The sequence below is a fragment of the Podarcis pityusensis genome (genome assembly GCF_964106645.2).
Source record: "Podarcis pityusensis genome assembly, chromosome: 4".
Classification (NCBI taxonomy): domain Eukaryota; kingdom Metazoa; phylum Chordata; class Lepidosauria; order Squamata; family Lacertidae; genus Podarcis; species Podarcis pityusensis.
Genome location: NC_138027.1, coordinates 102837125 through 102852904, shown reverse-complemented (window position 1 = coordinate 102852904; position 15780 = coordinate 102837125).

Genomic DNA, 15780 nt, shown 5'->3' with positions numbered 1-15780 from the left:
CCAATCACAGTGCTTGCAAGAAAGAATGTTGATTCTATAAACGCTTTAAAGGTAAAGGTAAAGGGACCCCTGACCATTAGGTCCAGTCGCGGACGACTCTGGGGTTGCGGCGCTCATCTCACTTTATTGGCCGAGGGAGCCGGCGTACAGCTTCCGGGTCATGTGGCCAGCATGACTAAGCCGCTTCTGGCGAACCAGAGCAGTGCACGGAAACGCCGTTTACCTTCCTGCCGGAGCAGTAGCTATTTATCTACTTGCACTTTTGACATGCTTTCAAACTGCTAGGTGGGCAGGAGCTGGGACTGAGCAACGGGAGCTCACCCCATCGCGGGGATTCAAACCATCGACCTTCTGACCAGCAAGCCCTAAGCTCTGTGGTTTACCCCACAGCGCCACCCACGTCCCCATAAACCCTTTACTCAAGTGCATTTTACCCCTCACTCTTTGGCTAGTTTTCTGAATATTATAGAATCATAGAATCGGAGAGTTGGACGGAACCCCAAGGGTCATCTAGTCCAGCCCCCTGCAATGCAGGAATCTCAGCTAAAGCACCCATGACAGATGGATGAGCCCCCAAAAGGTTGACACAAACAGGCAGGTCTTGCAATGACTCCAAATGGTGCTCAGGTTTAGATGTTTTATGGAGAAGGATCTCCACGGGGGGGGGGGGTGGCAGCTGCACCTTGTTTTCTGCCCTTGCTGGCTGAACTTGATGCATGGATGTTATCATTAGGAGAGCATCATGAGTGGACAGAGCTGACCTGCTCATTAGGTGAAGTGGTTGCCTTAGGGCAGCAGGATCTAGACAGTTGGAAAGGTCAGCAGTTTCAGGCCCACAAGGTCTCTGCCACTTGTCTCCTCTGCTGCCACTCATTGCTGCTGCCTGCCGCCTCCTCCTCCTCCTCTGCCTCCCCACTGCCAATTTCTCTGCTAACTCACTCAAACCCCCCCCCCCACTGCCAGCTCCCCGCCTTTTGCTGGCTTCTTTTTCAGCCTCTATTTCTCCCCTTTTTCTAGTCATCAATGTGAGGAATAAGAATATGCTTTTTCAAAGGCCATAAGGTTAAAACGCTGCGAGATCACAGACTTACTTATAGGGCGTATCTTTAGAACAGCGTGTGGTTAGGATGCTCATAGATAAGGTCCATTTGCAATTGAAATGCTGTTTATTGTATACTTCGACTAATATGGAGCTTGTTTACACCCACTAGTGGCTGGTATGTGGCTTTATCGCTTGAGTCAATGTGTAAAAACATAAGAAACATGGACCAAAGGTAATCAAGGGTTGTAGTCGCTGAAATTAGAGTAATGGGTATAAGAAATGAAAATGTTGCTCTTTCATATATAAAAGCCACAAGGCCACAGCTATTAGGCAATTTCAAGACATGGTGTTGCTTTGCTCAAGGCCATAGCTATGCATAATGTTGATTTGTAATCTCAGACAGTTCAGATTAGCAGGCGTCAGCAAGAACCGGCTGACACCTGCTAGTGGTCAGAAGGTGGCTGTGATAAGTAGACAAGTGTCAGCAAGTACAGAGATCAATTCACACTTGTCTCCAGGTATTTTTGGTTGGCTTAGCAAATAGTTGCATAGGAAATAGACCAAATAAGGTAAATAATGAATAATGTTAATAGATTAATTAGGTGGTTGTGATAGGCTGTAAACCTTGTAGTCTCCACCCAAGGGAGAGACAAGGGAGGGAAGCTGCGCTTCAAGTATAGGGAATATAAGCTGGTGTTTTATCAATTTTGGGTGCCCCTACTTTTGGACACCTGTTCTTGCAAGAACGTTGTTGTAATCAATAAACTCTTTGCTGCTTCACCAATTTTGTTCAGATTTTATTTTGAGGGTCTCAGATCCACTTCTAGCAATCAATATGTAATCTCAGACCCTTTGTCTATAACCTTTGAGGATTCTTGGAGAACAGGTGAGATCCCTGCAAACTGGAGGCAAGGAAATGTTGTCCCCATCTTCAAAAAGGGGAACCTGCAAGGCAACTTACAAGCATGAAATATAAACCACAATTACAGACAGCACCTTATTGTGGCTGGCTGGCTGTAGCTTGGTGGCCTCCTCTACTGTCAAGACAAAGGAAACTGGTTAGTTGGGCACTGGTGGTGGTGAGAGTGAATGAAACACACAGTTCCAAGAAACTACAATGAACATATCGCTACTGTCAGCATGACGGTGTGAAATGTACCTATTTTCATTTGACAAATATTTAGAGGTATGGAATCAGTGAAAATGCCCACTCTACTTAGTCTTCCCTGTGATCAGACAGACAGTTCAAATATCCTTTCAGCCACATTCGGGGGGGGGGGGTGGGGGGGAGCAAGGAGGGGACAAATGAATGTCACACTTCCTAATGTTTAACGTAAGTTAAAATGATGTTTAAGGCTAAAACGGCATACAAAAGTAACAAATAAAATGTTTCTAGTGCAACACCAGGAAGTGTTCTCTTAACAGGAAGAACATTTTGCTAACATTATCACCTTCTCGTGCAAAGGCATCCAATTAGTGTTTGTGCCTGCACAAATGGACAGATCTTTAAATTCTTATCTCTGAATACTACCTTCAGTCGTTGCTGTTTTTCCAACAGTTAACAGAAGACAGCTGGATAAAATGCTTGGTCTCAAGGACAGAAAGAACAGTCAAGGGGTTTGGAGGGCTCCCCCCTTTTCTCTTTTGTCTGGGAGCCTAGTGGAACTGAAGACTCCTGCAGATATTTAATAAAAGCCAGCATCTGTGCTCATCTCCCTCCAATTAGCTAGCATTATCCTGAGGCCAGTCGACTGTTTCTTACACGCAGTGATGCTTGAAACAACAGCTACAACAACAGAGGACCAGAGTGACCATTTCCTTTGCCTCTAGCAGCAACCGCTCAAAGTTCTGTTTGGTTTTATTTGCCTCTAGGATGGCCTTGGCTAAAGTACCATAAATGATAAGGCCCACAGCAACTGCTCCCTTATCAGGGACAACTTCATCAATCCTGAGTGCCTTTGGGGACAGGAAATCTGAGTAAGAAGTGTTGTGTCATGCATGAGAAACAAATGCAGTGATAGTACAACATTGCTGGTGCTTTCATTCTGTTAGGCCAGGGAACTGCCAGAATGTAAAGGGAGGGACCACAACCATGTAAATGAAATTCCATCAGTTCTGAATAGCTCATGCTGGAGAACAGTAAGTTTTTCCACTTAGAAAACAGTTTGAAAAGAGAGCTTGCTGCTCACTCTCACTTTGGGGATGAGGTTTTTGCATTGTGTCACTTACCTATTTGAATAAGGTGACCATGTGGCCAAAGAAGAGGTCTATGTATGAGAGAGAAGAACAGTGGGTGTGACTGGTCCATTACTCTTAGACTTAGAACATGGTGTTCTACCTGGAAGGTGAGTGGGTGGGATGGACTGGAAGTAACCAGAGGAGGAGGCTCTGCATTCCTTAGAGGAATAAAGCCATGGCTGAAAGCAAGACAGGGGAAGGAGTGAAGAATCGATACATGGGCAGAAGGAGAATGAATGCTGAATCTGACATAAGACTCAAGCTGACAACTGTTACAACAAACATCAAAGATCTTTGTTTAACTGGCACATCCACAGATCCACTGCATTAGAATATTCACACTCATTTTGAACTGAATTGCTTCTTATGCTTCTTTATTGTATTTTGTTGTATTAAAATTTGAATTCCATATAATTTTTTGAAAATACTTCAACACCTAGTGCAGCACAACACTACTGCAAAACAATGGACAGAAAAATCATTAAGCTGTCACCCAGACCCTCAGCAATTCACTGCAATCCTGGACTTAATCTTTTGTGGTGGCCAGAGTCTGGTATAAAATGCAAGTGTTGCTGAACTGATTGGGAACAGTGACCACAGTGCTATCAAATTCAACATATGTGCAAGTGGGCAATTGCCCAAAAGTTCAGAACAGTCACATTTGATTTCAAAACAGGTACTCTAGAAAAATAGGGGGAACTGGTAAATCAAGAGGGTCAAAGCATGCTTCGGGGTCTTGGAGCATATTGCAAATTACTGTTGCTAAAGTGAAATATCAGGACAGAAGTTTGGCTTGGCATTGAATTAACTGGACACTTTTGAAGTAAACAAATCAGCATCAATTGAGCCTACCTTTAAAATGCATGTTTCATAATCTAGGATTCCCCAGACACATTCATTCACTTTCCTTCACATCCCTATCTGACCTTGTGTCATAGCAGTCTTCAAATATTAAACAAAACCTAACGAGAGAAAGTCATAATTTTTTTTTAAGCACAACAATTACGCATTCCAAATGGGACCTCCATAAATTCATTCCTGCAGAGGGCATCTGCATGAAGATCCAAGCCTCTCGTTTAGAAAATCCCCCCCACTGCAGGGGGTTGCACTAGATGACCCTCAGGGTCCTTCCAACTCTACCGTTCTATGATTCTATGAAATATCTCCAGAATGTTTGGGGAATGGTCAAACAATAATAGAAGTTCAGCTAGGATGTATTCCACAGATCAGAAAAGGTATCACTAGGACTAAGAGAATTTAGAACCAAGGTTTCCATTATGCCTTGATATCAATGCCATCCTCTAAGACCAAGCACTCAGGTTCACCTGCCTTGGCCTGGAGGCTTCTGAGGCTTCACCCATATTGGCTCGGAGAGAAAATGACATATCATTGTCGGAAACTAGTTAAAGAACAGAGATGAGGGAGTAGGAATAAACCGACAGGCCTCCTGATGGAGGGATGTAAGAAGTGGGGTTCTTCAGGAATCAAAACCCAGGCTTTTCAACTTGCTTACAGATGACCTGGAGTTTTGTCGATCAGAGAAGTGGCCAAGTTTGCTGATGACACCAAATTATTCAGTGTGCTGAGAACAAAAAGGGATTTGGGGAACTCCAGAAGGATCTATCCAAACTGGGTGAATGGGCACTAAAATGGCAAGTGTACTTTAGTGTAACAAAGTGTACAGTGATCACATTGGGGCAAAATTTTGGAGCATACTTCATACATAATCTTTTGGAGTCTGGGCTAGCAGTGAATGACTAGGAAAGAGCTCTTGTAGTCATGGTGGGTAGCTCCATGAAAATGTCATCCCATTGTGTGCCAACTGTGAAAACTGTAAATTCTTGACTAGGGATCATTAGGAAAGGGATTGAAAATAAAAGTGCTGCTGTTATAGTAATCTATGTACTGTGTACAATTCTGATCACCATGATGTAATAATTAAAGACCCAGGGTGTAGATTTTTTATTTTAAAAATGTTTCAATATTAATTGCATTGAACCTTTGGCTAGAATGTATTAGGCTTGATTTTTATGTACCTGCATTTTGTAACCCTCATGCCACTCTCCTGCACTGTGTAGAGCTGTGCAAACATTGCTTACCACTTCCAGCCTTATCTGACCCTAGAAGGGGGTATGTAACACATACCAAAGAAGTATGTGTTAAGTTAGCATCCGAGTGAGAACTAGCAATTTTCCTTGAAACTAAGTGAGGCCCAGAAAGAGGAAATGGGAGAGGAATTTATGACCCTCTTCCCTTCTCATGGACCGTCTGGTTGTCTAGACAACTGTCCAACAAGTTGTATGCCGAGACCACATGTTTTGGGACACCCCAAGGAAGTTGATGCCAGTGTGGAGTCATGTATCTTTATATCTCATGACCCGTAACCTTTCTTAATGTACACTGAAAAATGTTCAAGGGTGTTTTGATGGCTTTGTGTGCTGTGTGTTAGTAGCCTATATAAGCTGTGTTCTGATATACCTCATAGCAGTCTTTCTAACTAGCAGTTCTGCTGAGCAGCTGGTTGGCAAGGCTGCCCTATTGCAATAGCTCTAATAAACTGGGTTCCTACAGGATGCCTCATCTTGCTATTCTATTGGGCTTTTGTTTTATTTAAGGTGTTCCCTCACCTGGTAACAAACTGATGGTGTAGAAGTAAATTCTTACCACAACTGCACCTCAAAACAGATATTGTAGAGGTGGAAAAGTTTGGACACGGGTAGACCAAAATGATCAACTCCCCTAAGAAGGAAAGTTACAACATTTGGGGCTTCTTGGTTTAGGGAAAAAAATGTATAAGCAGGCATATGAAAAAGATGCATACAATTATGCATCATGTGGATAATGTATAGAGGGAAGTTTTTCTCTGTCTCCAATAATACTAAAACCTAGGCTTACCCACTGAAGCTGAATGCTGGAAGATTTAGGACAAAAAGAAACACTTCTTCGTCCAGCAGCACATGGATAAACTATAAGATTCACTACCACAAAATATGCTAATGGTCACCAAGATAGAGGGCTTTAAAGGGGGATTAGACAAGTTCATAGTTCATAAGGCCACTAGTGGGTACTAGCCTTGATTGCTGTGTAGTAGCTCCAGCATCAGAGGTGGTATGAACACGGCTTGCTGCACAGCACAGAGAGAGTGAGCTGTTGGCCTCAGGTTCCACTCACAGGTTTCCCACAGGCTTCTGGGTGGCCACCTTGAGAACAGCATGCCAGACCAGATGATCCAGCAGAGCTCTATTTGTGTTCTTTAAGTACTTTCAATGTCCTCTTCAAACTATTGTCTGTTGCCAATATTGCAATCAGTGCAGAGATCCCTAATGAGGAGGGGAGGGGAGCCCAGTGCATCTAAGAATCAATATGTGTTACAGGCATATTTACTGATAGTAAAATAAAGGCTTCATTTCAAAAATCAGCAAACTGAGCACGCCACAAGTTTGAAAATGGAAAGTGAGATGAGGAGAAGGAAAGAGATTCTCTCATCATCACCTGCAATCCCAAATTTGTATTGAAGTGCTAATGCAACGAAGAATATTCATGCCTATGTCTAGCTCACTGCCAAGGAAAACAGACACAAAGCGGAAGCGTCACGTGGAATCCCCAGGCTGATTCTCAGAAACATAGAAGGTGCATTTTTGAGACATTTTGTAATTGGAAACCAGTACAGGAGCACAAAAATTCACATGACTCTAATAATAATGAATGGTGGTGCATATATAACTCATGTTTTCTCCATTATATTGTACGGACAAAGGGACCCAACCCTTATGCAGTCATTGCTTAGGAACACTTTACAAGGTAAGGCAGAACATCTCAAAAGCTGGTGTAAATTAAGCTAGTCTCAAGTTATACCAGATCCAAACTACATTCAGCAGCAGCGCTATTTCTGACTGAGCTGCCCTAAGCCTGGCAGAGAGAAAACAAGCCTTTAAAAAATGTCTGCCAGCATATGCCAGGTTGCCATACAAAAGTTGGTCCTGGGGCACAGTAGAACAGGGCGGCACAACCAGAGCAGGCTCTGATGTTGCCTTTGCCTGCTCCCCTCATTCTTCCTTTCACAGGACAGACAGTGTCCATTGATCTCAGAGTGGGTCACAACATGCAACTATACAATCATCTCTTATATACATAGAAAACCAACCTATAGGCCGCACAGATAAGATGGGTAGTTTGCCAGTTATCTTACTCCGAAACATACTTTTGTTCGTGCAGAAGCTTGTTATAACAACAGTGTTTTCATCTGTGCTAAAAGCAGGTTAATGGAGGTACCAGCCTAACTTCAGGGTGTAGAACATCCCAGAGTTTCCAGACAACTGGACTTTACTTGACGATATAATAACCTGAAGGGACATCTCAACACATCTCAGATCATGGACAGGGCCAGGCCTGGAGAGATGCTCCTTCGGATACCTGGTTTTTAAGCTGCCTATCAAACAAATATCAAAATTAGCACCTTGAATTTGGCTTAGTAGCAAACAGGCAGCTAGTGTTATATGGTCCTCTTGTACTCAATTGCCTCATAGCTGCAATCTATTAATAATCTCTAAGGACATTTCAAATACAGTAAGCCTGCAACTTTTGCAGGGATTGCACCAAAAGCCAAAATCAGGTATATTCAAAACCCACTGGGTTTAATGGTGGGTTGGATTGCCAAAGTCGTTTTCCCCGGAACTCCTCCCTCTTTCTGCCCTCCCCCCCTTTTTAATGTTTTTTGCGAAGCGTATAAAACAGAGTGTGCATTAAGTTGTGGGCTTACAATGACAAACAAGGTGGGAATTAACTGCTTTTTTTATAACCACCAGAAGTAATACAAAGGAAAATGAGCTCAAAATGAACAAAAGATTTTGGGATAAAAATGAAAATATTTCATCCATGTGGCAACAAAAAGGGAAAGGCTGTGGAACCCCTATTACTGTATATTTTGAAAACGACTTTAGCCTGAAGAATAGTTGAGATATGTGAAGTCTAATTGGTCTTGCTTCAGTGCCAGATGATGGACTATTGAACTTTTAAGATCCTCTTCAGGCCTTGAAATCCTATGATTTGATGCTGCAAAGGTTAGGCAAATCCACTTCAGATGGAAGTGCTGCTATTGGGATAGCACTATGGCACCAGCTTGTAGAGGTTGGCAGTCTGTCACTATAAGCTAATCAATCATTCTGAAATTTAAATACTCCGGTACAATCTCATATCATTATACTAGGTTGTACATGTCAGTCAGCGAAGAACTGCATGGAAAATTTCCAAGTCAGTTCAAAAGCCTCAAACATCAAATCTTCTCTCCCCCCCCCCCCCTTGTGTGACTGATTTTCACAGCCTCCAAGTTTCTATTAAATGTTTTTGTTCTGCTCACAAATAACTGCGTTTTTTTAATGGTTTTCCTTTTAAAAGATGTTATTTTGAAAACAGCCTACTACAAAATACATCCGCTCCTGCCCAAATTATTTAAAACTAGCCATGCAAACCCAAGTGGCTCCACATGTTATAATCCTAGAGATGTAGCAGCACGTTGCGCCCCGTGCGTTTGTAAGATGGAGTAATATTAAGTGTATATATTAATGGACTGACTTCTAAGCAGTTTATTAGCATAAGGTCAATTAAGAAATCCATACATAATCAAAATATGCAAGAAAACAATTCCATTGAAACATTAAAAGCATCTATATTTAAAATATACAGTAGAACAAGCCCAATAAAAAAACACAACAACTAAAACAGTTAAAAGAGAAAGAAGTTCAAGTTCAGGCGGATGGTTGCCTAACCAGGTGTGTCTTCAAGAGGAAGCAGAGTGCCAGTGTGGAGGGGGCACCTCATGTTTCAGGAAGGAGGGCATTCTACACCCCTGATTTAATACTGATTTAATATGGAACACAGTTTGACCCATATCTGAAGTCATAATCCAAACTGCGCAGGCAGAGGGTGGGTCCAGTGGGAGGAAAGCGAGAGCAGGAGTTTATGCAGGGTGGACAGAGGATGGGTCTGGTAGGACTGCCCCCGAATTACAATTATTTCCTTTCCTGCCTTGTGCACAGGAGAACTCTGAACAGCAGGTTTGGGTTCCTTTGTCCTTTTAGTGAAGAAGTTCTTCATGAAGAATTTGGCGAAGCTGGAACTGTTGATGTCTCCCAGCCGCTCCAGGGTGCTGAGGTGGTGGCTCACCTCAAAAGTGTTGCAGAAGTTGAGGTTATGCCCTTGAAGGCCAGTGGGGGCAGGCACCCTTCATGTAGACAGGTACTCGTCCTGGGGCTTTCATGCAGGTCTTGCTCCTGGATGAGCTCCATTCTTCATTGAGGTGGCTCCATCCTTCACAGCCTGTTCTCTAAGTTATGTGCTCAATAAGATGAGCACCAATGGTACCACTTATGGCAGGTAGCTGAGACTAGTGTGAGGACCTTCCAGGCCAGACGCAATAATATGTGGTGACTGCCTCTACAATTACAACCACAGTTTAAGGTAGGTCATCTCATAAAAGCTATTTCTGATAAGTTCCCATATATCTGTTTCAGTCCAGCTTGATATAATAACTGCATGGAAGCTTGCTTCCACTTGCATATTCCTAGATAGATGAACCAATCACCCACAAAAACACATGTCCATTGTATTTCCTTGGCTGATCCAGGAGGGACTGAGCTAGACCTTAAAAGATACAAAAGCCATAAGGATGAAATCAGCTCCCCCAGGGGCAGTAGGAGGCTGACCTGATTGGTAGAATTTGAGCTGTATTCTATCCAGTATTTTTATCTTATGAACTGCTCTGAGATCTTCAGCCAAAGTCCAAAACATGGAATATACATTTTCTAAAAACAGATTGCCACTTTGGTGACAGCCCAGAGTCATGTACAATGCACAGGCCCTCCAAACTGACCTGTGCAAAGTCTTGCAACTTGATTGTTGAACTCTGTTGTGGATAAATCCAAAAAAGAAACCAGACAACAAAAAGATCTCTGCCCTCCAAGAATAGTAAATAATCTCGCTTCTGCTCTCCTGCTCTACTACACCAAGACACTAAGCCTCTGGAGCAGATTCAGTCTACCTTCACTCAACTGCTCTGCCTGAGGCATTGACTGGGAAGACAACCTGACTGTAGCATACACTTTTTATGCCAACTCATTTGCCTCCTTGCCAAAACTGAACTGGGCAAAAGATTTTTACATTCATTCCCAAACTTGCAATTAATTACAACTTTAAGGTCCTTTCCAAAGCATTAAACACCTCTCTCTCTCTCTCTCTCTCTCTCACACACACACACACACACACACACACCCTTTTTCACAATGTTATTCTTGTACAAGCCCAAGATCACCACCGCTAGTGGAATATTTTATATATTTATATTTTATAACAATATTTATAGTCATATTCTCAAGTGCTCCCAAGGTGACTTACACTCATCAGCATAAAACAACTGATAATATAAAACATCGTTTAAAAACTTGAAAACTATTAGAGAAGCATGTCTCACCATCACAGCAACACAGCACCGATTTATGCACCTCAGTCATGTAATGAAGCACTGAAACGTCCGGGAAAATCTGGACGTATGGCAACCCATGACAGAAGTGGAGGTATTTCTCATAAAAATAGCTCAACAACTTTTGTGTCTGAAATATGGCAGCCCTAGTCATGAGGCCTCTGCCTCAAGGGCCTTTTGCAGCAGGAATGTCTTTGTCAACCCTTAGAAGGATAATAGAAAGCAGGCTTAAAGGAAGGAAATTCCACAAAGATGTTCACTATTTTATTTTAATCAAACATGCTGAAGTGGGAGACTGCACAGCCTTAAAAGAAGCAAATAAGATCCTTATTGCAATGGTGAGCAGGGCTGGACCAAGCCAATTTGGCCCCTGAGGTGAATCACCAGAAGGCCACAACCTCCCTGCCGGGGACGAAGGAGTGGGGGGGAACGGAGGGGGAGGGGACAGATCTACCTCAGGAGGCAGACTGAGGCAGTTGCCTCACCTTGCCTCATGGGTGGGCCAGCCTTTTCCTGGCATTTCACCTTTAGCATGGAAGAAATACAAACAGGGCCACAGGGACACCCGAGAGAAAGTGGACTGGCCCCTGGCACTTTGCTGCCTGACAAGACCGGCAGCTAAATCTTCTTCTTTAACACAGGGAAAGGGACAGTGTCTTCCATTCCCCCTGCAGGGAGGAGGCTGGCAGAGCAGACACAGAGGAGGAGACTGGAGCACAGACAACTCCGTCCCCAGACAGATGGGGGACATTGTGGCCAAGGGGTTCGGCCGTCTCTCCTTCAACATATGCTGCCTGAGGTTGCCTCACTCTGATTAATGGTACGGCAGAACTCAAAACAGCATCTGCTAAAGCAGATGCAAACACAATTCAGATCTCATCTCACCCTGCCCCACATTTTCCCATTTCCCCCATCACCAGTGGAAGAGAGGCATAAAACTAGGCAGTTACTGACAGGTGGGAAAACCATCAACATACTGAGAATTTAGAACATGGAAAAGAGTTGTGTTGCTCACAGCAACTAAATATTGCCTTGAGTATTAGAATGCCCAGCAACTGCGCAACAGAAACACAGAGCTGAAGGAGGATGTTTGTATAACAAATGCACAATTATTGGGCTGAAAAACCAATGACACATTATTATCTGAAAAATGCTTCAGTTTCCTGCAAGAAGTGTGCTCAGTTCAGAAACATCACTTCTCACAAAGCACTGCATCAAGGAAGAACCAAAGACAAAATATGAATATGTATTATATTTTCCCCTCCCTTCCTCCAAGCAGCTCTGGCAATACACAGGTCACTAACCTCATTTATCCTCATAACAATCTTGTGAGGTAGGTTATGGCGATATGGGAATTACTGAACCAAAGTCACTCAATGGACTTTGTAGCTAAGCAAATATTTGACTACCAGCTCTCTCCAGTCCAAGCACACCATCTACTGCACCACAATGGCTCCTAATTATTTGTGCACAAGTAAGCAATAGGTGTTCATGTGAGAAGACCATGCAGATTAAATGTACACACCAAGAGGTAGAAGCATATTCCAGCTTCCCTATTATACACACAGAACACGAGAGAAAGTAACCAAGGTACATGATCATGCTAAGCCATCCTAATGTGAAGCCAGCATTATTCCAAATTAAACAAATCTTTGATTTAAGTAAGTGTGCAGTTCCTTTTGTGATGCCATTTCAAGCTCTGTCCTTTCTCTTTGCCCGAATGCCAATTTGATGTCGGTCTTCTCAAATGTCACAACCATCACCATTTAAGTATCAAATAAAAGCCTGCCTTCTGCTCCCATAATTGAGGTAGTTCCCCATCCCACCCCCCAAATTAAATCAGCCTGAGATGCAACAGTATATTTAACCCAGCCTCAGTGACACCTTTCCTATACATAAATATGCCACAGGTTTAAAGTCCATTATCTTGCAACCCTCTATGGCTAGAAACGACAGTTTTATACTATGTGAAAAGGAGTGATTTCCCACCTTCCATTCCAAGAAGGTCCCAAGGTATTGGATGTTAATGTCATGACATTTTTAGGCATAGAAAAGCTTTTAGGTTATCCAGAGAATGTTTTATGGCTCCCATTGAGCCTTGGTGAGCATTTGAGCCAGTGGTAAATGGATGTATCTATTTTTACAGGCAAGAACAGCATGAAACGAGAGGGCAGAAAAATACAATGGAAACTAGAAAAGCTTTCCACACTAGCTGAATGCAGTGCACTTTGCTTGTGCAAAGTACACTTTCCCAGAAGGTTCAAGTACAAAACAAAATGCATTGCAGTAGATATATTTAATCTACATTTTCCAAGCACATAATATCAAGACATTATGAACATATGAAGCTTAGTCATGAAAGGAGTAGGAGCGTTGCTCCACCTCATCCATTATTGTCATTTCTGCTGGCAGTAAGACTAAGGTCACAGGCCGGGGATTTCTTAGCTCTGCAGTGTGAGATCTTTGACAAAGAGATGACAGGAGATAATCTGGGACTTTTTGCATGGTAATCTTATGCTCTACCACTGAGCAATGTCCTCCTTCCCCACCAAAGGACAAGCTTCTGTTCTTAACATTTAAGCAGACTGCCCCAACTACTCACTGACCCTTATTATACCCAAGCAGTGAGAAATGGCAGGGTGGCAGTGCTTACCCAGGTTTGGTTTCCTTTGGAAGGAGGTTAGTGAATGCTTATGGTGTTTTGTAATATTTGACTTAATTAACTGCGCTGCAGTTCAACATGGGGGGGGGGCACAGATTCTTTATCCCTGGCCCACATCAGGTCTCCAGAGAAAGGCAGACCGCCCTCCAAAATGCTCCCGCAGTTGCAGATCCCCACACCCAGCTCTCTGCCTCTTGCTCTGCCCCTCTCTTATTCCTCACTCAAATCTCTGGTTTCCATTTCTTCTTTTCACCCACAGACCTAGATCACATCTAGGAAGAGGAAGAGCAAGCAAAGGAAAATAAGAAATATACACCCCCTTTCAGGTATTTCCTAGACATTCAGAAAGCATATCCGGGCTGTGTCACCACCAAGTTCCCAAAACAAAAGGCCTGTCCAACCCCTGAATCTCACAACATAACAATGCATATCCAATATTTAAAGACATTTCTGTATGTCATTGCAAATTCAGGAGCAAATATTCCTTCATAACTTGCTGTGATGATAAACTTATTATAAAGAGGACCCTAGGCCTAGGACTTTTTTCAGCTAAGCTAGGAGTTGCAGCTGAAGAGCCAAACATGTATACCACTGAACTGCATACAGCTAGTCAGTCCCATGTTGTGGGGTGGGGGAGAAAGCAAACCTCCCATTTCAGGTGGGGATTTGAAAGAAAAGAGAAAACGGCACAGCTCCTTCTGTCACTGGCAGCTGGCTTCAGGATACGAGAAGTTATAACCATTTTTCTGTAACTTGACCACTCTTATTTATGCCGGAAGAGCCGCTATGTCTACAAATTTCACCCAATTCTGTTAAAATAAAGTTTGAGCCATTTTTTATTCCTAAATACTGACACAGGGGAATTGAACAGATATCAAAAGTACAACAGCTGCCCTTATGGGGAAAGTACAGCAGCTAGCTGTCTGAAATTTAACTGAGTTCATGCCTCCAGAAGGAGTGACTGCTAATTTAATCAAATTCTGGCCAAAATAATAACAAAAACTATAGACCATTCTGGGGTGTGTGTTTTTTTGGGGGTGTCCAGATTAGAGATGGTCGGCTCCCTGGACTATAATTTGATAGGTTTTAGCCAATACTCTGTGCAATATTCATCTACTTCTGTCAAAAGTGGAAAAGGTTATCACAGATTTCCAAATAGTGAATGGGGGAAATGAAAGAGACCTGGACTGCTGAGCCACATCAGACGACCTCCAAATATTGGTCCAGCCCAAATTAAGCTGTTTCACAAAGCACCCAATTGGGGTCCAGACCAATCTTGTGGTCAGCACACTGATTTTTAAATCTCTCTGATAAAATTCCACATATAGCATGATTCAGATAAGAGTTAAGAACAAGTTTTGACTTTTTAAGAAGGGCTTTAGCTTGAAATTTAGTATTTGATATTCCGTTGTGCCAGAATATTTATTCTCCTCTGAACCTTCTGTTGCAATAGCCATGGTATAAATTCAAGGACAAATGCCTGCTTCTTTATAAACTTGAATTAGTAAATTGATCCTCTTTGCCCAGCATGTTTTTAATGAACTCTGAGATAAAATTTGTTAAGTTCATGAAAACAATTACTGGTAAATTAGATAGCACAATGAACAAGAGGCACTAATACAGTAGAAACTATTCAGTGCATTCAATAAACCCAAGTGCACTGGATTGTGCAAATAAAATTCTACCATACAGTGGCAATTGTATGATGATGCAATGATTAATACGTACTGGATTTGCAATTTTTAAAGGCTTTTATTTGCACCACATTCTTGTATGATGTTGCAAGAGGTCAAGAGAACATTCCACTGCAAGGACATATCTGACTACAAATTATCAAAATGAAATTGGGATCAAGGTTCAGGTATCTGAAATGATGGCAAGTGTAACCACTGGAAAGATATTTCTTTTAAATATATATATGCACATGCCCTGAGACATTTATTATGAGGAGTCATGTCTCAACCTTAGACACATGGGCTCAAGTCAGCACACTAGGGCTGTCTTCCCACTTACATACAGTCAATTCAATTAATCTGAATGAGGGTCATTTCCATAAATTTGCTTGGAGTTAAATAGATCCAAGAGAAGGAAAGTATTTTAGAGACTATGCTTAACTTTTAAATAGTCAGTGCTGAAAGTGAAAAAAGCTGGTTCCAATAGATTTATTACTTCCAATTGGACAGCTCAGTTGGTTAGAGTGTGGATCTAGATGATCCACAGGGTCCCTTTCCAATTCTATGATTCTATTTCCTGCCCTGTTTCCTAGGAGTTCAATGCAGCTGTTTTGCCTCAAAGGCCACTCTGTTAAGATAGCCTATGCTGATAAAGATTTGACCAAGGTCACACAGTCTGGCACTCTGACAT